Below are 23,217 nucleotides of genomic sequence, written 5' to 3' on the forward strand. Positions count from 1 at the left end.
CAAAGTATTCATCTCTCATGGCATTGAGTCCAGGCAGGTGAGGAACTTGGGGGAAAGAGAGGTAGGTATATTGAGTCATTAGTGGGTAAGGACACACTTCAGGACTCTGGCAGGCCTTTGGGTCTGCAGCGAACTGGGGGGTTCCCCTTGTGGCCTGTTGAGCATTGGGGTGAACGTGAGTACAACGGGGTCAGGATGTGCATGGGAGATCCACACCCAAGGTTCACCTAGCAAGGAGGGAGAGTTATTCCACATCCTTGGCTGGAGAGCCAGTTTGTACACTGTCTCGCTGGACTCTTTCATCTTCAGAAGCTTCGACTGCTCTTTCAGTTTCTTCTTCAATTCTGCCATTTCCCCTTCCAGCTCCTGAAGCCGCTTCCTATGCCGTTCGCTCAGCTTGGCTTCACTGGCATCCTTCTTTGTCGTACGAATGGTGAGGACCAGGTCTTCTTTCTCCTCCTGCAGTTTGGCAACTTTTGCTTCCAGGTCCTTGATACTGGTCTGGTACCAGCACTGTATGGGCTGCAGCTGGTTGTCATTCTGAGACATTTTGCTCGCCATGGCCTCCTTCAGACATCTGAGCCTGATGCAGAGCGTGCTGAGTGGCATATTCCTCAGAGGACCCTTGAGCATCCAGGTCAGCTTCTGAAGTCTTGATCAGATGTGTCCATGTCAGTAACACCAGCAGGGCTTTCATTCAGCAACTGGACAATCACTTGCTGCAGATGGCAAACCAGTTCCGCATATTCTTTCAGTTCTTGGTCCTCCAGAGTGTCAAGCAGCTTCTGCAGATCAAGTTTCTTTTTTTTTTTTTTCAATAATTTTTATTCAGATTTTCATAAAACATACAAGACGAAATCATAAAACATTCAAAGACAAAAAACAAAATCAAAAATAGTTAAACAAAAAGAAAAAAAGAAAAAAAAAACAAAAATAAAAAATAAAGAGTAAAATATTGACTTCCCATTTGTCAAAGATCAAATCAGTTATAAGTCTATAATATATAACAATCCTGTCTCTTAAGTCATATTATAAAATCACTTTCCTCCAGTAGTTATCTTACTTAATCATCAAATCTCATAAACATTACTTTATTCTTTCCACAAAAAGTCAAAGAGAGGTTTCAATTCTTTAAGAAATATATCTATCAATTTTTTTTCCAGATAAGCATATCGATTAATCCATCTCATTACTAATTATGATAATCTTATTGTCATAACCATAGTCAAAATAAACATTTCAATTAATCCATCACATCAGAATCTGTTAGGTTCAGTAATTTCAGTAGCCATTGTTCTATTATCCCTATTAGTTCCATTTTCCATCTTCCATCTTCAGTAGTCTTGTTAAGTCCAGTAATTTCAGTATCCAATCTTCCATTATCAGTATTCCATAATAATCTTGCTGTCAAAGCCATAGTCATATAGTAAGAGTCTGATGGGAATTACCTCTATCCCAAATATTTTCTTGCCATCCATTCTGAATAGGTTGCTGAAATACTGCTGTAAAATCATATCTCTGTTCTTTTTTTCAAAATACACTGGGTCATCTCTTGAAAGTTTTTCCATTGTCACATGGCTGCAGTTAATTCCATAGATTTTCTCTATATTGGGCTCCATCACATCATTCCAGTCCAGAAGATTATCCATGCCATTGATAACTTTATCTCTAGAATCTTCATTAATTTCTTCAGAGATAACATTAAGTTCCAAACAATAGATTTTATTTCTAAAGTCCATAGACTCCAAATCTTGTTCCTGTTCCACGTTTGTTCCAATCTCCGGGATCTCCTCTCTCACAGGGACCCCTGTTCCAGTCTCCAGGGTCTCCTCTCTCACAGGGACCCCTGTTCCAGTCTCCAGGGTCTCCTCTCTCACAAGGACCCCTATGTCTTTAATCTCCTGTGTCTCCAAACAATAGATTTTGTTTCTAAAGTCCATAGACTCCAAATCTTTTTCCTGTTCCACGTTTGTTCCAATCTCCGGGGTCTCCTCTCTCACAGGGACCCCTTCCAGGGTCACCTCTCTCACAGGGACCCCTATATCTTTAATCTCCTGCTTCATTTTACTCAATTCAATTTTCAGCTCCTTACAACCCTGTCGCAGGTTTTGTTTCGTTATCTCAATCTCATCCATTATTTTCTGAAACATAGTTATTTCCAGATTCTCAGCCACTTTCTTAATTGCCATTTTAAAAGAAAAATATAGGAAAACCACTTCTTATTTCAGCAACAATTGGGTTAATACTCCAAACTTGGTGACATCACAGTATAAACAGAGCAGACAGCCTTATCTCTCCATGCTTAAGTAAACAAAATGCAGTTCCCAGGATCGAAACAATTAATGGCGGTCGTCAGGAAACAGATTCGTCAAAATAAAATAGACCAAAAAGAGAGTAGTCTCAGACAATATAATATTCTTCAAAATAAAAATCTGGAATAGAAATCCCTCTTCTGTGTATATCTTTAGAATGCAAATCCAGGACAGCTTTTTGCAACAAAAACAGAGATAAGCTATTAATTAGTGAGTAGCAGAGAGAAGTTATGGCTCCCCAGTGAGATGTCAAAAACCGATCAATCTGGCAAATCTCTTTTAAACAGCAACAATTTAAGTCAAGTAAAAGAAAAATATAGAAAGAAGGGTGCTTGCCTGTTAGTGCGTTCTCTCTTAGAAGATAAGATGAACGTTCGCTTTATCAGATAGAGCTTGTTGTTGAAAATCCGTCCCACCTTCGTCGGCTGGACCTCGTCCCATAAATTAATGAGATCTGGTCGTCCCAACAAAAATAGGCTTTGAGGTTAATCTCTTCGTTTCTCCCTACCCGGGAGAAGTTTAATCAGTCAAAAAAAAAAAAAAAACTGACTGATATATCTGAATAAGCTTCTTTTGAGGCAGGAGCCCGTCTCAAAAGCAGGCACAGGCTAAGTCACCCTTCCCGGAAGTCCTGCAGATCAAGTTTCAACACAGTGTGTATCTGGAGCTCCTCTACTTTTGCACTGATCTTTTCGTTCTGCTGCTCTGTCATAATTATACTTTCCAACATCTGGGTGATCTGACCTGCTGCTTCACTCAAGCAGCAGCTAAGTTTCTCATTCTTTTTTTTCCTGAGGCTCACCACCAATAGACACTGGAAGTGTCCCTCGCTGAGCGTGCAGTAGTAAGACCTGCAGCTGTTGGACCTGCAGCCTTACCCGGCTGATCTCTGCTGCCTGAGGGTCAATATTCATTATTGGCTTGTTCTTTATCTTTCTGGCCCTATTGGCATAGCAAAGGGTATTCAAAGTCTCTTCAAGGCTGGAATCTGCTGGGCTCACAGAGGCAATCATCAGGGTGTGGGTATTGCCTCCTAAGGAATCTTGCAAAACTTGTGTTAACATGCACTCCCTATAAGTGACGAAATTGCCCTTCTTGGGTTTCATCCCCAAGAGCACTGATGACATTCCCCAGACAGAGGTGTCCTTTGTTGATGTTGATCCCTTCCCAAGCTGTTCACCTTCTGCTTTTGTCTTCTTTTGCCTTTCAGAACCAGAAAGGTCTACGAGGTGCAGTTTGCAATGAAAACTGGTGTTCACGGCACTCTTGCTTTTCTGCTCAATGGAGATGGTGAAGATGGCATGAGAGCATGACTGGGTGTTCATGGCTGTGGCAGTCACCGTTAGGGAGTTGTTCCCCTGCTGCAGGCACAGGGTGGTCTCTTGGGTGGAATTCACCACGTGCTCTGTTAGCCCTACAATCTTAATGCCTTCCTTGGGATCTTCACAGATGCTGATTCACGCTGTCTGCTCTTTGGCTGGTGCCAAGGGTCTAAGATGTCTTCACTGTAGATCTCCAAATAAGAGACCTTCAGGGAAAACTGTCACTCTACCCTCTCCTTCATTTCTTGGAAGAGAAACTTTATAGTCCAGGGAATTATTCCTACATTAGGATCATTTTCTTTGTCAGCTGTGTAGACTCCTCCCATGGAATATGTTTTCTCAGATCCAGTCTGCCCATAGGCTAAAACAGAAGGATTATACCCTCTGAAAATGCCCCTTATATGGGGAGGAACGCAGGTATTGAACACTCCCTCTTGCTCAGTAGATGGGTCGAAAACGTAATCGTATGTGAATGGTTTGTCATTACCTAGAACTACCTGCTGTTCACCAGGGACAAAAGACAAGCACACCTGGCAGCCCTCAGCAAATTCTTTAGGGACAAGCAGGCGACACCGTAGGGCCACCTGCATAGGGATTACCCTGTCCTATTCTGTTGACATATCGTTTATATCATTATCTTCCTACATGGGACAAAAGACAAGCACATCTGGCAGCCCTCAGCAAATTCTTTAGGAACAAGCGGGCGGCTCCTCAAGAGCACATGCTTTCTATGACGGTGACAGTGATGAGTAGAACACTGAGGATGAGGATACAGTCTCCAGCATTAAGAGTGTCAAAGTAAGCATCCCCAATGAGTTCAATCCAGGTTAAGCCTAGCTTCAAAAGGAGGGAATTGAGAAAGAACTGACTGGAGATCAATATAGCTAAATGAGGACTGGGAAGGCAGGGGGAGCTGTATGCTGGTTCCAAGCAGTCTACAACCAGCTGACATCCCAGTAAATAGGGCACTCTTTGCTGAATTAAAAATGCTTAACTAGTTTTTTGTTTTCATTTCATTTCAGCATCAGTATCAGACCTGAGGGCTGTGGAGGGGGATTTGCTGTGGTCTATAGGAGCTCCATCTCCCTCTGCAAGCACCCTGTCCATGTGACTACTGGTCTGGAGTGTTTGCACCTTATGTTGGGTCAGCGGGACAGACTGGGGATTATGTTGGTGTACCGCCCATCTTGCTGCCCAACGGCTTCCCTAACTGAGCTGATGGAGGTGGTCTTGGAGGTGCTGCTGAGGTCCCCCAGATTATTGGTACTGGGGGATGTCAACATTCACGCCGAGGCTACTTTATCCGGGGTGGCAGTACGCTCAACATCTAAGGCCCTCCTCTGGGTGCCTACTCCGAGGGAAGCTCGGAGGGTGGCAACAAGGGAGAGGGCTTTCTCAGTGGTGGCCCCCAAATTATGGAATGATCTTTTCTGACGAGGTGCGCCTGGCGCCATCACTGTTATCCTTTTGGTGCCAGGTCAAGACTTTCCTCTTCTCCCAGGCATTTTAGCATGTGTTTCAAATTGTTTTCAATTCTTTAAATTGTGTTTTAAATTGTTTTTAAAAGATGTGTTTTAAATTTGCATATTTGTTTTTGATGTTTTTAGTTGCTGTAAACTGCTCAGAGAGCTTCAGGTATGGGGCGGTATACAAATACAATAAATAAATAAATAAATAATTTTTGTTTACTGTTTGCAGCACAACAAATCTTAATTGTGCAAGAAGGATAGTAATACTTGCCCATTCTCTAGATAGTTTGCAGGCTTAGTGAGAATGTCTTTCAGGTAACATGAGTGCAGAAATGTCTACTGGCAGAGTGCAGAGATGCATAAACCATGATCATGAATACCTCCTTTTGAGGTTAAATGACAGCTAAAGGAAATCTATCAGCTTGCCACAGACAAGACTAGCCAAATATAGATATTTTTTTCTATGCATAATTAAAACTGGCTGGCATCATAAACCAAGGGCCAGGAGGGGAAGACAGAGGGGAAGGTCTCACTCCCTAACAGCTGAAGACGCTTACTATGATGTCACTATGAACACTGTTGCACTGTAGCAACGGGATTTAAGATACTGTTAAAATACTAAGCCAGAAAGTTTTATTCAAGCTTTTTTTAAAAAAATGAAAACTAATTTTATAACTTATTCTGTCCAGATGGCATCTAACAGTGGAGAAATTAAATAGGATTTATTTTTTAAAAATGGGAAACACTACCTCGATAGATTCCCCCCCACACACATGCGGTGGCTGTGTAAAGCTAATTATAAATATTTGGCAAGTAATCCATGATATGGCTGGCAATAATTGTAAAAACTAACACAGTATATTATTGTTGGGTAGTCTCAGCGGCACGTACACAATAAAAAGGAAACATGTTTGCCATCAGAATTATGATGGTGAAAAAACTGGGCAACGTTATGTTAACTGCTGTATGAAATCTAATGAGGGGTTAGGAATTTCCCTCTCCTCCTTAAGCACATTCTTTTGGGGAAAAATGGTCATGGGGGGCTGCACACTGGTGGTAGGTGGAGTATAAACAGCATGAAGCCATATCATCCACACATCACACACAGAACCCATTCTTGCATATGCACATGCACACACACTCCTTATTCTCTCTCAGGATGCAGGAGAAATTAGATTCAGTTCACATTTAAAGGTAAACATACCTAATTTGGATTTTCTGAAATGTGAGAACTGAAACATAGCCATCATTCAAAATTTGCACTTCTCTGAATTTTGCAGTTCTCCAGCCAAGTAATGTGGACAAAAATGCACATGCTAAGGTATAGTTTGCATATAAATACATATATTAGTGAAAATAACATATTAACATGCAGTATATTAGGGAAAACTGTTTTGGAAAAATTGGTACATTTGGCAACATTGCATACAAAAATGTTCCTAAGGAGAAATATTGATGAATTTTTGTAAGCACTTTCCTTTAAAAAAACTCACAAACTGACGTAGAAATACGGAGAACTGAACAGATTGGAAAAATGAGACACTGGGTGAAACTGAAACTGACAGATTCACCTATCCTTATTCTTTTCCTCCCCCCACATACATACACACATCTCATTGTCATATGCACACACATATGCTTAGCTTCAATGCTATGTGCTGAGAAAAGGGCAAGAAGGAAGAGAAGTTAGAGAGTGATCTCTCTCTGTGGGCAGTTCTCTTAGCTTAGGCTATCTCATAGTGAGATCATATTAAAGCAGTAATCTTCATTTATATGTTTATTCTAACAGGAAATGAACAAAACCATCCTTTTCTATCTTTTAATTGAATGGTTGATTTACCCATTTTACCTTATACAAACCTGTGGTGTTGTCAATCTTTTCCAATTAAGAATTTAATATAAATAAATATTTTTAAAAGATGAGGTTATCTTGGACTACATAAAATATTCATGAGATACCCAACAGTGTAAATCCAAAGTCTCAGGTATCAGTTCAGAAAACTCCTAAACCTGCTAAATCTGATCTCACCCAGACCTCAAATATTCCACAGCTAGAGTGGTTGAGAGGGTAGTTAATACAAAATGTCTCTGCTACCTTTTTACAAAAACAATGCTATCCAAGGTGGCTTAGGGACTAATTTTATATGACAATGATATAATTAGCAATCACAATGTGGGTGTTTTAAAAGATTAAATACCAGAAATGTGTGGGGATACTTGTTGCAGCGCATAGCCAGGAAACGAAGAGGCAAGACAAGATGAAGTGTGGGTAAATCAAGGGCCACGTTTATTGGAATAAAGTCAATTACATGCTTGATTGCATAATAAAATGATCTGCAGAGACACGTGTGGGACCTAACTCATACCCAATCGGGCGAGGACATCCTGCTATGGGAAAGCATAGAGTTTAGATAGTTTGGTAGACAGTGCTGGGAAGGAGTCAGTGGTCGTGGTGCACGTTGGCACCAACAACATGGGGAAATGCAGCCGTGAGGTCCTGGAAGCAAAATTTAGGTTGCTAGGTAGGATGCTGAAAGCCAGGACCTCCAAGGTGGCTTTCTCTGAAATGCTACCGGTTTCACGCGCAGGACCAGCCAGACAGGCCCAGCTTCGTAGTCTCAATGCGTGGATGAGACGATGGTGTCGGGTGGAAGGGTTTGGATTTGTTAGGCACTGGGGAACATTTTGGGACAAGCCGGGCCTGTACAAAAGGGATGGGCTCCACTTGAACCAGAATGGAACCAGACTGCTGGCACTTAAAATTAAAAAGGTGGCAGAGCAGCTTTTAAACTGACTGAGGTGGGAAACCCGACAGGAGCTGAGAAAGGTCCGGTTCGGAATAAACCTCCCCCCTGGGATAAAAACCAAAGAAATGATGAAATTTTAAAAGGGGTAGGCCTAGAAGTAGGCATTGTGAGAGCAGGGGCGCAGGATATAAATTCAGAAGAGCAAAATTACCACAGGCCTAACCACAAGTGCCAAAGACACTTGAAGAGAGACACTGCTTCCAAGTGCCTGTACGCTAATGCTAGGAGCCTGCGAACCAAGATGGGAGAACTGGAGTGTTTGGTCTTAGAGGAGAGCATTGATATAGTGAGCATAACGGAGACCTGGTGGAATGGAGAAAACCAGTGGGATACGGTTATCCCTGGATATAAACTATATCGGAAGGACAGGGAAGGACGTATTGGTGGCGGAGTCGCTCTATACGTGAAAGAAGGCATTGAATCCAGCAAGCTCGAAACCCCCAAAGAGGCAGACTCCTCCACAGAATCGTTGTGGGTGGTGATACCATGCCCCAGGAGGGACTTAATACTGGGAACGATCTATCGTCCCCCTGATCAAAATGCTCAGGGAGACCTTGAGATGAGATATGAAATTGAGGAAGCATCCAAACTAGGAAATGTGGTAGTAATGGGTGACTTCAACTACCCGGACATAGACTGGCTGCATATGTGTTCCAGTCATGACAAAGAAGCAAAGTTTCTAGATATTCTAAATGACTATTCCCTAGACCAGTTGGTCATGGAACCGACCAGAGGGACGGCAACCCTGGACTTAATCCTCAGTGGGGACCGGGACCTGGTGCAAGATGTAAGTGTTGTTGAACCGATTGGGAGCAGTGACCACAGTGCTATTAAATTAAACATACATGTAACTGGCCAATTGCCAAGAAAATCCAACACGGTCACATTTGACTTCAAAAGAGGAAACTTCACAAAAATGAGGGGATTGGTAAAAAGAAAGCTGAAAAACAAAGTCCAGAGGGTCACATCACTCGAAAATGCTTGGAAGTTGTTTAAAAACACTATATTAGAAGCTCAACTGGAGTGCATACCGCAGATCAGAAAAGGTACCGCCAGGGCCAAGAAGATGCCAGCATGGTTAACGAGCAAAGTCAAGGAAGCTCTTAGAGGCAAAAAGTCTTCCTTCAAAAAATGGAAGTCTTGTCCGAATGAAGGAAATAAAAAAGAACACAAACTCTGGCAAAAGAAATGCAAGAAGACAATAAGGGATGCTAAAAAAGAATGTGAGGAGCACATTGCTAAGAACATAAAAACCAACAACAAAAGATTCTATAAATACATTCAAAGCAGGAGACCATCTAGGGAGACGATTGGACCCTTGGATGATAAGGGAGTCAAAGGTGTCCTAAAGAACGATAAGGAGATTGCAGAGAAGCTAAATGAATTCTTTGCATCTGTCTTCACAGTGGAAGATATAGGGCAGATCCCTGAACCTGAACTAACATTTGCAGGAAGGGATTCTGAGGAACTGAGACAAATAGTGGTAACGAGAGAGGAAGTTGTAGGCTTAATGGACAATATAAAAACTGACAAATCACCGGGCCCGGATGGCATCCACCCGAGAGTTCTCAAAGAACTCAAATGTGAAATTGCTGATCTGCTAACTAAAATATGTAACTTGTCTCTTGGGTCCTCCTCCGTGCCTGAGGACTGGAAAGTGGCAAATGTAACGCCAATCTTCAAAAAGGGATCCAGAGGGGATCCCGGAAATTACAGGCCAGTTAGCTTAACTTCTGTCCCTGGAAAACTGGTAGAAAGTATTATTAAAGCTAGATTAACTAAGCACATAGAAGAACAAGCCTTGCTGAAGCAGAGCCAGCATGGCTTCTGCAAGGGAAAGTCCTGTCTCAGTAACCTATTAGAATTCTTTGAGAGTGTCAACAAGCATATAGATAGAGGTGATCCAGTGGACATAGTGTACTTAGACTTTCAAAAAGCGTTTGACAAGGTACCTCACCAAAGGCTTCTGAGGAAGCTTAGCAGTCATGGAATAAGAGGAGAGGTCCTCTTGTGGATAAGAAATTGGTTAAGAAGCAGAAAGCAGACAGTAGGAATAAACGGACAGTTCTCCCAATGGAGGGCTGTAGAAAGTGGAGTCCCTCAAGGATCGGTATTGGGACCTGTACTTTTCAACTTGTTCATTAATGACCTAGAATTAGGAGTGAGCAGTGAAGTGGCCAAGTTTGCTGATGACACTAAATTGTTCAGGGTTGTTAAAACAAAAAGGAATTGCGAAGAGCTCCAAAAAGACCTCTCCAAACTGAGTGAATGGGCAGAAAAATGGCAAATGCAATTCAATATAAACAAGTGTAAAATTATGCATATTGGAGCAAAAAATCTGAATTTCACATATACGCTCATGGGGTCTGAACTGGCGGTGACCGACCAGGAGAGAGACCTCGGGGTTGTAGTGGACAGCACGATGAAAATGTCAACCCAGTGTGCGGCAGCTGTGAAAAAGGCAAATTCCATGCTAGCGATAATGAGGAAAGGTATTGAAAATAAAACAGCCGATATCATAATGCCGTTGTATAAATCTATGGTGCGGCCGCATTTGGAATACCGTGTACAGTTCTGGTCGCCTCATCTCAGAAAGGATATTATAGAGTTGGAAAAGGTTCAGAAGAGGGCAACCAGAATGATCAAGGGGATGGAGCGACTCCCTTACGAGGAAAGGTTGCAGCATTTGGGGCTTTTTAGTTTAGAGAAAAGGCGGGTCAGAGGAGACATGATAGAAGTGTATAAAATTATGCATGGCATTGAGAAAGTGGATAGAGAAAAGTTCTTCTCCCTCTCTCATAATACTAGAACTCGTGGACATTCAAAGAAGCTGAATGTTGGAAGATTCAGGACAGACAAAAGGAAGTACTTCTTTACTCAGCGCATAGTTAAACTATGGAATTTGCTCCCACAAGATGCAGTAATGGCCACCAGCTTGGATGGCTTTAAAAGAAGATTAGACAAATTCATGGAGGACAGGGCTATCAATGGCTACTAGCCATGATGGCTGTGCTCTGCCACCCTAGTCAGAGGCAGCATGCTTCTGAAAACCAGTTGCCGGAAGCCTCAGGAGGGGAGAGTGGTCTTGCACTCAGGTCCTGCTTGCGGGCTTCCCCCAGGCACCTGGTTGGCCACTGTGAGAACAGGATGCTGGACTAGATGGGCCACTGGCCTGATCCAGCAGGCTCTTCTTATGTTCTTATGTTCTTAATATATTACTCTGATGGAAACTATGCTGTGGTCACCCTTTTGGATATTGCGAACTGCCTCCTAAAACAGGTGTTGGGTAATGAATTCTCTGGATTAAGACAGCCAACTATTGAAACACTTATAGTAAGTTAGTATATCAGATGTAAATGTAGGTAACACACATTATTTCTACTTAAGATCCTATCCTCATGAACACCACACAAACACAAACACACTGAATTGAAAATATGACTCATATTAAAATAAAAATGGGGCTACTGTATTGCTTGGTCCTCTCTCAGAGTGTCACAGATATGCAATCATTTGGCAGCTTGTTGGGCTACAACTCCTATTGTCCCTGACCATTGACCATGCTGGCTAGGGGTGATTGAAGTTGCCAAGTGTAACTGGAGTTGCTCTAATCTTTGGGGAAGGGTTGTAGCTCAGTGGTAGGTAGGGATGGAAAGATCTGCCAATTTTGGTTCTCTCAGTTTCTCACTTTTAAATTCAGTTCTCTACATTTCTGCAGCAATATACAATTTTTTTAAAAAAAATCCTCATGAAAATTCTCCACCATTTTAGTACGATTTCTCCAAATAAACACATTTTTCTAGGCAGTTTTGACAAACGTACACATTTTTGCAAATGTTATTTTCACTCATATATTCATTTTTATGCACACTTTCCCCAAATATATGCATTTTTATAAATATTGTTTAGTTGGCAAACAGCATCCCAAAATTCTAATTGTGAATTTCGGAGGATGGCTGTGTTTAGGTTCTCATATTGTTTCGGAAAGTGCGAATTTGATAAATTCTGCTTGAAATGCAAACTGAATCGAAATTCTCACCCATTCGTAGTGGTAGAGCATCTGCTTTGCATGCAGCAGGTCTGAGGTTCAATCCCTGGCATGTCCAGGTAGGGCTGGAAGTGATCCTGTCTGAAATCCTGGAGAGCTGCTGCCAGTCAGTGTAGCCAGTGCTGAGCTAGATGGACCAATGGTCTGATTCCTATATTTCTAGCTGGCGGCTTTAACATTACCTGTTGTTAGACTTTTCTTGTAGGAACATTGAGACTTGTAAGGGACAAATCTGAACTAAAGTTCTGGTACAACCCACCAGCATACAATTTCAGCATACTAATCTTGCAGCCTTTATAGCAGGCATAGGAGACCTGTGACCCGCCAAATGTTCTAGACTATAACTCCCATAATTTCTGACCTTGCTGGCTGGAGCTTATGAGAGATAGAGTCAAGCAACATCTAGAGGATCACAGGTTCCTCAATCCTACTTTATTAGCTGGGTAGATGAGGGGATATCAAGAAGGTGCTATTTCTGTCGTCTCTGCATAGAGATCATCCATAGAATGTGTCATACATCAAGGGAAGCAATACCAAAAGTATGACACAGGCAACACTTTGTATTGTTCAAAATCTGACACAGTACAACAATGTGGTGGTGGAGGGGAAAGCTTTGAAAAGGTCTTTAAAGTGTGGCATTCTTTATAACTTGCCCCATGACAAGCTGGACCTGCATTCTGTTCATATGAAGCTGCCCTCAACACAATCTAAACCCAATGTGGGAGGACAAGAATTTACTCATGTACACACCCAGTGCTTTGCTTAAACTGGGCCCTCACCCATTACATATGCAATGTTAAAGCTACCAATCCTGAGCGTGCTAATGATGAAGATACAGTGACTGAATGAAGACACAGGGCCCAACTGAAATGTGAGATCATGTGCATACAGCACCACAGAGGTAAGTTCCTCTTGCCTATCCTGTTACATTTAAATTGGACCTTGTAACAAACATTGGTCCACCTACCCTAGTACTATCTACTTTAATCAATGCTACTTTCCTAAGATCCTTTTACATGTAGAAACCAGTGGACCTGGGACCTTCTGCTTGCAGAGAACATGGTTTATTATTAGGGGGAGGACCATAGCTCAGTAGTAGAGCACATGCTTGGCATGCAGAATGTTCCAGGTTTAAGCCCAAGTACCTTCACATGGAGCTGGGAAAGTTTCTCAGCTGAAACCCAATGCTGCTACCAGTCTGTGTAGACAACACTAAGCTAGAGTGACCAATAAAGTAACTTTCAATGTTCTATTGACTTATGCTGCCCCATCCCATTTCTTCCACACAACTCTTAAAGCTACATGAACCATGTCCTCCTTTGCATCTGATCACAAAATAGTGATGCCAGATCCTACCAACAGCCAGTGTTGGCACAATGACATAACAGGGTTGACATTCCAGTGCTCTCCCAACACTTGCATGGCATACTTGTAAGTGTTGATGTACAACCCCCTCCCCATATTTTCTGCCAGTCCTTTACATCTCCATTTGGATCTGACTCAGTTGCTTGCATGACCAAAGGCCACAGTTCTGCATGCCATTATTTATGTATTTGATTTTTTAAATACAGTTCTTACTCCCAATTAGGAGATCAGAGTAGTGCACAATACAGTTAAAACAATCAACACAAAATAATTTACAGCATAATTAAACATCTAAAACAAATCCTGCAGCAACGTTTGCAACTACTGTATTGGATACCTTGACACTTAGTTCCCAAAGGTCTGGTTGCATAAATAAGTCTTTAGCTGGCAACTAAGACCAGCTATGAAGGAGAAAACTGTGTTTCCCCATGAAGGGAGTTCCAAAGTCTAGGGGCTACCATTGGCCTTGTCTTGTGTATCCACCTCACCTCACAAAGAAGGTGCACAATGTGCTTTGAAGGAGTTTGTAGGGTGGTGTGCAAAACTACAGCTTCAGCACATAGGAATATGACAGATTAAACTGTCATAATGACACAACTGTAATTGTGATAAGCCACAAGCAGGGAGTTCAGAATTAATAAATCCCCAAATTCATCAGCATGATGAAAGCATTTATACACATTAGTTTACCTGCAGACAGATGGAAAGCAGGCCCCTTGAGAAGGTACCATAACTCAGTGGAAGAGAAAATGCTTTGAATATAGAAGGTCCCAGGTTCAACCCCTTCCATCTCCATTTTCAAAAGGAGATCTGTCCGTAGGTGAAAAGGACCTCTGCTCAAGACTCTGAAGAGCCACTTTCAGTCAGATTGGATAACGGTGAGATAAACAGACAAATAGGAGCATGGCTTATACCAGGCCAGACCATGCTCAGGATATACTTATCGCACTTTGAGGGGTTGTATCAGTTGCACCAGGCTCTTAGTTAATAAAGTCAGATTCAGATTTATTTATTTTGGCTATAGACTAGGGCATCAAAATACAAAAGCCAAAACAAAATAAACTGCAATGCCTATGCTTCCAGGCATTTTAGCATGTGTTTTTAAATTGCTTTTTAAAAAATGTGTTTTTAAATTTGTATATTTGTTTTTAATGTTTTTAATTGCTGTAAACTGCCCAGAGAGCTTCGGCTATGGGACGATATATAAATGTAATAAATAAATAAATAGTAGTATGAAACACTCAGATGCCATATAAAAAACCCTAATAAAATATTAAAATAATATTATGTTAGCAATAATCTACAGCAAGTGATGGCGGCTGCGCCAAAACTAGCCACTTTAGTTGTAACCTGGGAATTTGGATAGCTATCAAAGCATCTAAAAACTCCAGAGTACAAAATAAACCTTTCAAATAAATAAATAAAGCAGAGAACACTTTCCTTTTTGGAGAGTCATGGGTAGTGAAAGATAAATTACTTCAAGGAATCCAGGGTGCTACAGTAGCCTTTAAACTTCTCTACCTTGCAGCAAACTTAAATGTCAGATGATTTCTTTAGAAGAAAGTTAAGAGTCATAGCAGCACATTTTTAGATCTTTATAACTGCACTATTATATTTATTAAAGGTTGTTCTACTTATACTTACAAAATACTAATTTCAGGACCAAAACTGCAACGTTAATATGCTGATTATAAGAAACTGTTATTATTGCTTCATACCACTGATTATTATAGTAGCCATCTCCATTCTCCATTGATAGACAAAGGGCAAAACCCAGAGAAGAAATCAGTTTATTTATTGTGGTGTTCTGCTCATGGATAAGGGGTCCAAGATCAGGGACAAAAATATTTTATCTATTCTGTATCTACCATCATTCCTCTTGTTCACTCTGCCCTGTATTCCACTCCTCCTGAAATGCAGTTTAACTACAACAATGTCTAAAATCAATGAATTCCACAATTGTAGCATGTGCAGTTTGCCACAGCTTTCAGTCCCCTCCCCCTCTCGACTCTATGTCCCTGACTGGCGTATGCTGGTATGCACTGATAAATTATTGCAGATACGATCACATGTAAGATTGAGTCACAACTTTTTCTGTAACATTTGACGCATGAGCACGTTTACTCATGTGCATTGATTAAAAAACCACCCACAAAAAATATAATCTTGACAATATACATAGACTCACATCACGGTTCTTGGTTTATAATGCTCTACCAATTCCGAGAAGTTCATCAGTAAAACACTGCACAAAAAGAATATTGGTGTGATAATGCATACACAGTTACATGCATAATAATGCATACACAGTTACTTTTGCAGTGTTTTTACCAGAAAAAGAAGACAAACCAGGAATTCAGAAAAAGACACAAATGAACTGAAAGCTGAAGCATACTTTGCATGCACACATGGTTTTGTCCAAAATTTAGGAATTAAAATTTTCTAATGCAATTGGTTCCACTTCGAAAACAAGGCCAGTATTCTAAAATTCAGGTGAGGAAAATTTCAGAACCATGCCTACCCAAGATAAACAGCATATGCTTCCTTCTGTATATAACACAATGTATTTCTGCAAATAGATACTGAATACTTGATTTGCTTTCCTCAGTTATCTTTTTTTAATCAACCCTCCACCTTCCTAATTTACCACTCAGTAACTTAACTAAACCTGCAATACCCAGTGACCTAGACGTCAATCCTATTGAACACAATGGGGTTGACATTTGAGTAGACAGTTATAGGACTGTACTGTAAAATTTTAAGGCAAAGACCTTGGGCAATATTTAAATTTTTGTACTAGTGCGATAGTTAACAGTAATGCAATTGGGTTCTCCCCTTGCATAGGTCCCATGCCATTCCCAAATCTGGTCTGGAGGGACCAGATGAACCCCCAGCACAGATTTACGGGGGGTGAGGAAAGGAGAGGGGTGAGAGTAGCACTCTGTTGAATACAAATGGTTGATTCTACTCTTCAGCCAAAAGTTAACTGTACAGAAAACCTTTCTTAGAATATTATTATTAGCTAGCATAAATGTAAATGGCACTTGGAAACAGATAATATATGCTAAATAAGGGATCCAGTTCCAAAATTATGATATTTTACTTTGACATCTGAATTCTATAAATGCTACACTGTAGTGGCCTCTATTTTTTAAAAAAAATGAAAACAAATATTTTATTCTGCCTATGGACAGGATGCTAACCTGCACAGCTACTACTGAACAGCCATTTTGTACCTGATCTCACATCCCAAGACACATCCATCTACAAGCTCTTCAATAAGAGCCAAAGCGATGGCAATCCCTGAGTTTGCCATCCCTTTGGCTCTTATTGGGCATAAAGTTTCTTAATGGCATTCTGAGTAAGAGAATGTAGACATTTTGCAATGACCTCTGGGGCCCACTCTTTCTTATGTTTGGTGTGCACACATGAGCTATGTACTTGTCAAGAAATGGGAGAGATGCATGTGAGTACTGACTGAAATGCACTTGATCATAAACAGAATTTTGTGGGACAGGGAGTCATGCATATTACTGTGATGGGAAAGGGAGTAATGTATATTGGTGTGTTTGTGGTGGGGTTGCACCTGAAAGTACACATGCTCTTCTGATAACTGTTATTTCCAGACTTAGGTTGCAATCCAAAGCCCCTTTACATTGGGCTGTGGGGAGAGGATTGGACTGAGTGAAGAAATGTCTCCTTTCACTTCTGCCTGTGGGACTGATGCAGCAGTTTCCAAGCCACTCTTACTGCCTGTGCTGGCCAGCACTGGAACCAGTCCAGGCCCCATTGCTCTACCACCCTGGAGCAAGTGCAGGGATTGGGTCTCATCTGCCTGTTCCCCCTTCTGCCACTGTCACCATGAGTGCAGAGCCCCAGTGGTAGCAACAGGGAGTTAGGATCGCTCTACCCATAAATTATTTGGAAGCTCATACAGGATATTTCAAAAGGGCTACTTACAGTGTGTTGCTACATTTTTTCTAGCAGTTCTAACCACATGGAGTGATGGAGGATTCCCCCCCAGGCATCCTGGCCCCTAGCAATTTGGGCCCTTGAAAACTGATAAAGAGAAATGGATTTCTTTCCTTATGTCACACACGGCAGGCATTAAAAGCAGGCCTGCTTGTATGGAAAGCAGAGAAAGGGTTAAGCTCACTTTGCTTCAAATTCCTTAGCATCTTTCCGTGCCAAGAATGGCTAAATACGTGACCGCAGATCATTTATTTAGTGTTGTTTCTCTTGATTAATATACTTTTTACTATGTGATCTTGGAAACCAGGTTTCTGATATTATAGAGCAGCTAAGGGAAAATATTCATAACAGAATCAGAAGTGGAAGACAAGATAAAATTTTAGTTTCATATTCAATTTTTATAATAGCATGGTATGTATAATTTCATTCCATAAATGTAATAAGTGAGTGGGCCACCTTTCTGCTTCCCTCTGTGTTTGATGGAGAGTGGCTGGCTGCCATTTACCCCTTTTCCTTTACTGTGTTCCCTAATCATTCTTTATATTATATTCTTTATATTATGTGGCTTTTGGTTATAACATGGTGATTTAAAATTAATCTTTCTCTATAGCAAAGAAGTTATAAGCAGAATTTTACATAGAAACTGCCAGTCACTCTAGGGAGAGCCAGATTTGGCTTTGAAATCATGGTATCACTCAAAGAACATGTTGTAACGTCCTAAGAGATATTCTTGACCAGCTTGACTGGTCAGGAGCCATGGTAGAATGGAATGTAATGATACATATTGGTTTCAGAACAGTACAAGATCATCAGTAATATATGACAGTATAATAGTGGTAATATCAGCCAAGGGGACGGTTGACATCAATGAACACAATGGGGATGGGAGGTATCTACTTGATTATGAATACACATGTATTCATTTTAATAAAGTCATCTGGTTTGTTGGAAATATTTCAAGAGGGAAGAACTGTTGTGAAGAACATAGGGGATTGGTTAAATCATTGTCACATGCTGTAACTGTACTCTATAAAGATCTGTGCACACCATACAGGAATACCCCGCTATACGGACCTTCACTTTACGGACACTCGTGAGTACGGACATATTTACAGTAGCACCATTCCTGTTTACGTACGCTCGCTTTGCAAGAACGGACACTTAATGGCATGACGCCACCACCCGATCAGTTTCCAACAACAAACTTTTTCTTAAAATAAGGCCTACTGTGTTTATTTTAGTTATAAATGCGTTATTTACATCAGTTATGCCTGTATATGACTATTGCAGTGCAGTATATGCATCGATAAGTGAAAAAAGGTAGTGCTTCACTTTAAGTACATTTTCAGTTCACGTACTTGCTCTGGGCCCATTGCATATGTTAATGCGGGGTATTCCTGTACTTCTTTACAGTCCCTCTTAGATTTCTGGGGGACTGTCCCTGCATATGCTTGAATACCAAATAAAGGCCTACCTTTTTGCTTTAAGCCTGTGTTATAGATTATTTAAAGGGACCCCCAGCAAAGATCCCACAGAAGAAAATAACAATTTCTCCATCAGTTGTGTTGATTATTCATAGGACTAAGCTGGACATCCAAGGAAGTGGAGGGGAGCAGAGTAATGCTTGGCTCCCTAAACAGTTGGAGCCAAGAAACTAAATGTGATTGGCAATTCATGTTGTTATAACAACATAGAGGACAGTAATTCCCAAACTTTTTTCCTGTTGTACTACTTCAAAATTGCTGAAGGTCTTGGTGGACTACTTAATTATTTTCTGCCTGTTTAGCAATTGTAATGTAGTGTTCTAGATGCTGTGTGGTTTTTAATTGCATCTTTATTGCTTCTTTTATTTCTTTTATTTTATTCTAATTTGAATTCCACAGAATTTTACAGAATTCAAATTATAAGTGCTCTTCACAGACACACTGAGAACCTGAATGAGGCTTGTAGACCACCATTTGGGAACTCTCTGTTTTAGTGGTCTAGCAGAGAGTGGACTTGGAAGTCTACTTATAGCTGAATCCCACTGAAAGTTTTAATGGGGAAAATTCCATAGTCATGTGTCATACAATGGTTACAGTGTGGATTAGGATCTGGGAGTCCGGGATTCAAATCCTCACTGAGCTGTGAAGCAAACTAGGTAACCATGGGCCAGTCACTTTCTCTCAGGCCAACCTATCTCACAGAGTAGTTGTGAGGATAAAATGGGGAGAGGGAGATCTATCTATCTATCTATCTATCTATCTATCTATCTATCTATCTATCTATCTATCTATCTATCTATCTATCTATCTATCTATCTATCTATCTATCTATCTATCTATCTATCTATCTTAAATATATATATCTTACAGGCAAGAAATACTTGGAAGTTTTCAAAAGGAGAATAACTAGAATTCAAATGCAGTGCAAATGACTGGACACTTTTATGCCACCTACGTCGGTTGGTCAGTTGTCATAAAGTGACCTCAGCAGAGCAATTTACAGCCATTTTTAAATGCACAATTTAATCTGCAGTGAATAAAAATGCATTATCACATCACCTTTAGCAGAAGTAATAATTCACTCTCTCTTTCCATTGTTTTTGGCACTCTGTCAGGGAAGTTCACAAAATCATCACAAAAAGATTCTTTAATTACAGTTATTTAATTGTAGATCAAACAGACTTGCTAAAGGGATATAAAACATTATCTTTACAATCACAAATGTACCCTTCTCAGCTGAAGAAGGAAATTGCCTACCATAAACACTTCCAGTGATCTCCCAAAAGACCTAGTGTGAATTCTGCCACAGCATGTGCTATTTCGGAATTTTAAAAAGGCATATGTTTATTTGTTACAAAGGCAAAGACTGCCCCCAATTTATGCTCTGGAAAACTTCAGTCATGACCCAGTTGTCTCTAAACATGGGCAAGCCCATGAGTAATGAGATGCAACTATAATGTGGAAACTCTACGTTATAATTGTGGGATCTTCATGAAATGCAACGATAATGTGGAGATCCCACAATTACAATGAGGAGATTCCATAAAATGGGGCAGGCAGGAAAGAGCATGTCAGCCTTTGTCTCCACAATGGTTCCCACCATGGCCCCAATCAGATCTACCCTCACACTGCACCTCTAATTCACAATGTGAAATAAGCTCCCATTTGTGCTCAAGGAGGCGCCATGCTTTGGGAGATCTCTTTCCAACTCATGGAGAGTGATGGCAATGGAGGGGAGCTTTGGATAATCATTCCTGATCTCACCACTCAAATGTTGGTTTTACACCCGAGTAGAATGCCCGAAGAGGGCTATGATGTGAACTCAATATTTAAGGGTGTCAATGAGCTGACTTACCAGTGACACCATTAAAAATCCATAATTTGTGAGATGTTTTTTCTTTTTTTTCCTTACAAGACATATATCCTGCCCCTCATCAACATGATCTCAGGATGGATCACACAAATTTAAAGCACATTAAAAAACAAAACAGAAGATACTTTAAAATACAGCCACTCTCCATCTATTAAATCAATCAATCAGATTAGTCATGTAACTCAGTGCACAAACAAATATCACTCAGGCACATAATGGCCCACTCAAAAAACATGGAGAAATAGGAGAGTTTTCTGCTGGTGCTGAAAAATAACCAAAGCTGATGCAGCAGTGCAGCAGTGAGAATGCTGACGGGAGCAGGCCTTCGAGCCCATACAACGCCTTTGTTACAACAACTCCACTGGCTGCCGCTTCGCTTCTGGACTCAATTCAAAGTGCTGGTGTTAACCTTTAAAGCCCTACATGGCTTGGGCCCTGTCTATTTGTCTGACCGGTTGTCTCGTTATGAACCTTCCCGTTCTTTGAGGTCCTCGGAAGAAATACTTCTTATGATCCCTCCAGTCTCACAAGTTCACTTGTCAGGAACCAGAAATAGGGCGTTCTCGGTTATAGCTCCTAGTCTCTGGAATGCTTTACCGATTGAGGTTCGGTTGGCTCCTTCACTTGCGGCATTCCGCCGTCAGGTGAAGACGTTCCTTTTTCGGGTTGCGTTTAACTATACGTAGAATAGGAATTTTAATAAATCATGGTAACGAGTATATAATTATTGTATTTTTTAACTGTATTCGATCTATGTAGATTTGGTATCTTATTGTTTTATTCTTCTTTATGTACTGGTTTTAGGTTGTTTGCCGCTCTGAGTTTCTGGGAAAAAAATAGAGCGGGCTAGAAATATTTTAAATAAAAAAATATTTAAATTAAAAAAAAAAAGGCTCAGAGGGAAAATTCCACAGTTGGGATACTATTGCTGAGCAGGCTCTCTGGTGAGCTACAGATCTCCTAATCTCATGCAAAGATGGCACCACTAGCTGATCTCAAGGCTTGAGCAGAATTATATGAGAAGAGATACTTCTTAAGATACTCAGGTCCTAAGCCATTTAAGGCTTTGTATGTCAATACTTAAACTTTGAACTGAGCCAGTGACAGTCAGTCAGTGCAGATCTTTTAGAACTGGTTTGATATGGCCTTGTGCAGATATGCAAACATTCTGGCTGCTGATTCTGCACTAGGTGCAATCTTGGGACTATCCACAAGGTCAGCCCCATCTAGAGTGAGTTGCATTAATCCAATTGGGAGGTTAGTAGTCCCACATGACAGAGGCGATTGTGCACTCTTATCTGTGGTTGGCTGCATTTGTGATAATGCTTAAACCATCTATGCTCTAGCTGGTGTTCTGATCATTTCCTATTCTGGAGCTCCCTTGTAGGGGGCCATCTAGGGCCCACAACACCAGAGAGCACTCAGGGGCAACCATGTCCATAGCTCTTTTCATCTCACAATTCTGCAGAGAAATCAGAGCCTCAAAAGGGGCATTAGACATGGTAACCAGAAAATCCTTCAGATTCCATAAATCCCTTGGGAATACCTTCTTAATTGCCCCCTTTGCATGGAGGAAACTGCTACTGTCAAACTAATGCTCATCAGGAAAAGGTTGGTTAATGTGATAACTACCCCACCCACTGAAGTGCTTAGTTGAAAAAAAAAACAGCAAGGATCTGCCCTGCCTGATAATTCAGGCCAATGATGTGCTGAGATAGGCCCTCATGGTGGCTGTGAATTCTTGAGCTGGCCCTCCCAAGCATGAATGTTGAGATTCTCCAGGACCACCTCTGCTAGCTGGGGAGGGAGGCAGCTGAGCAATGGGCCAAGTGGTACACCAGCAAAATCTCAACTCTCTGGCCCAACAACAGGTACAAATTCTCTGATCCAACTCAAAGACACTCTGGGAGATCAAATCTCTATGGATAATGGACTTCTACCTGGCAGATGTTGCAGTGAATACCCAGAGGCACATAGCAGGGTCATATCTGGACATCTCAACTTGTCCCCTCAGGAAGCGGTGACGGATGATCAAATCATGAATGAGTGATGATTTATGGACTGATCTGGTGTTCATCAATAATGCCTTGTGGCTTGAGAAATGGCTAGCTTGACAACCCAGAACCTGAAGGCAGGCAGCCAGCCCAGAAGTTACAATTGGCTTCATCATCAGTAATCTCTTCTCCACAGCTGGTCTGATGGGTTGCATGCATTACATCTCCCCCTGCCTGTGACTACTACAATTGGAGTACCCCAGTTTCCCCAACCTCCTCTGCCTACACTCATAGCCTATACACATGATGAAGAAATAAATAGGCCAAAGTGCTTTCATACCCAACCTGTGCCCCTGTAATTCAACAACGTATCAAAACTAGGACACAGGCAGAAAATCCAAATCACAAGATGGTGAGCTAAAAGTATCTCCCATATTCTAAGCCACCTTCCCCAACCTGTGGACTGCCCCTCTAAAAAATCCAATAAAATAACAAAAAGTTGCAGGCCCTTACCATATATTCAGCATGTAAATGTAAAACCTGTGTAGCTTAAAATATTAAAATTGCTGTA

General features: G+C 41.1%; 1 protein-coding gene and 1 pseudogene across 3 annotated transcripts in view; both read right to left on the bottom strand.

Annotated features, from left to right (window-relative positions):
• Window positions 1-23,217, bottom strand: part of KHDRBS2 (KH RNA binding domain containing, signal transduction associated 2) — a 626,273-nt gene that overhangs the window by 215,042 nt on the left and 388,014 nt on the right. The window lies entirely within an intron of this gene.
• LOC133384045 (chromosome-associated kinesin KIF4-like) lies at window positions 79-21,285 on the bottom strand (annotated as a pseudogene).

This window comes from Rhineura floridana, chromosome 4 (genome assembly GCF_030035675.1).
Source record: "Rhineura floridana isolate rRhiFlo1 chromosome 4, rRhiFlo1.hap2, whole genome shotgun sequence".
NCBI lineage: Eukaryota > Metazoa > Chordata > Lepidosauria > Squamata > Rhineuridae > Rhineura > Rhineura floridana.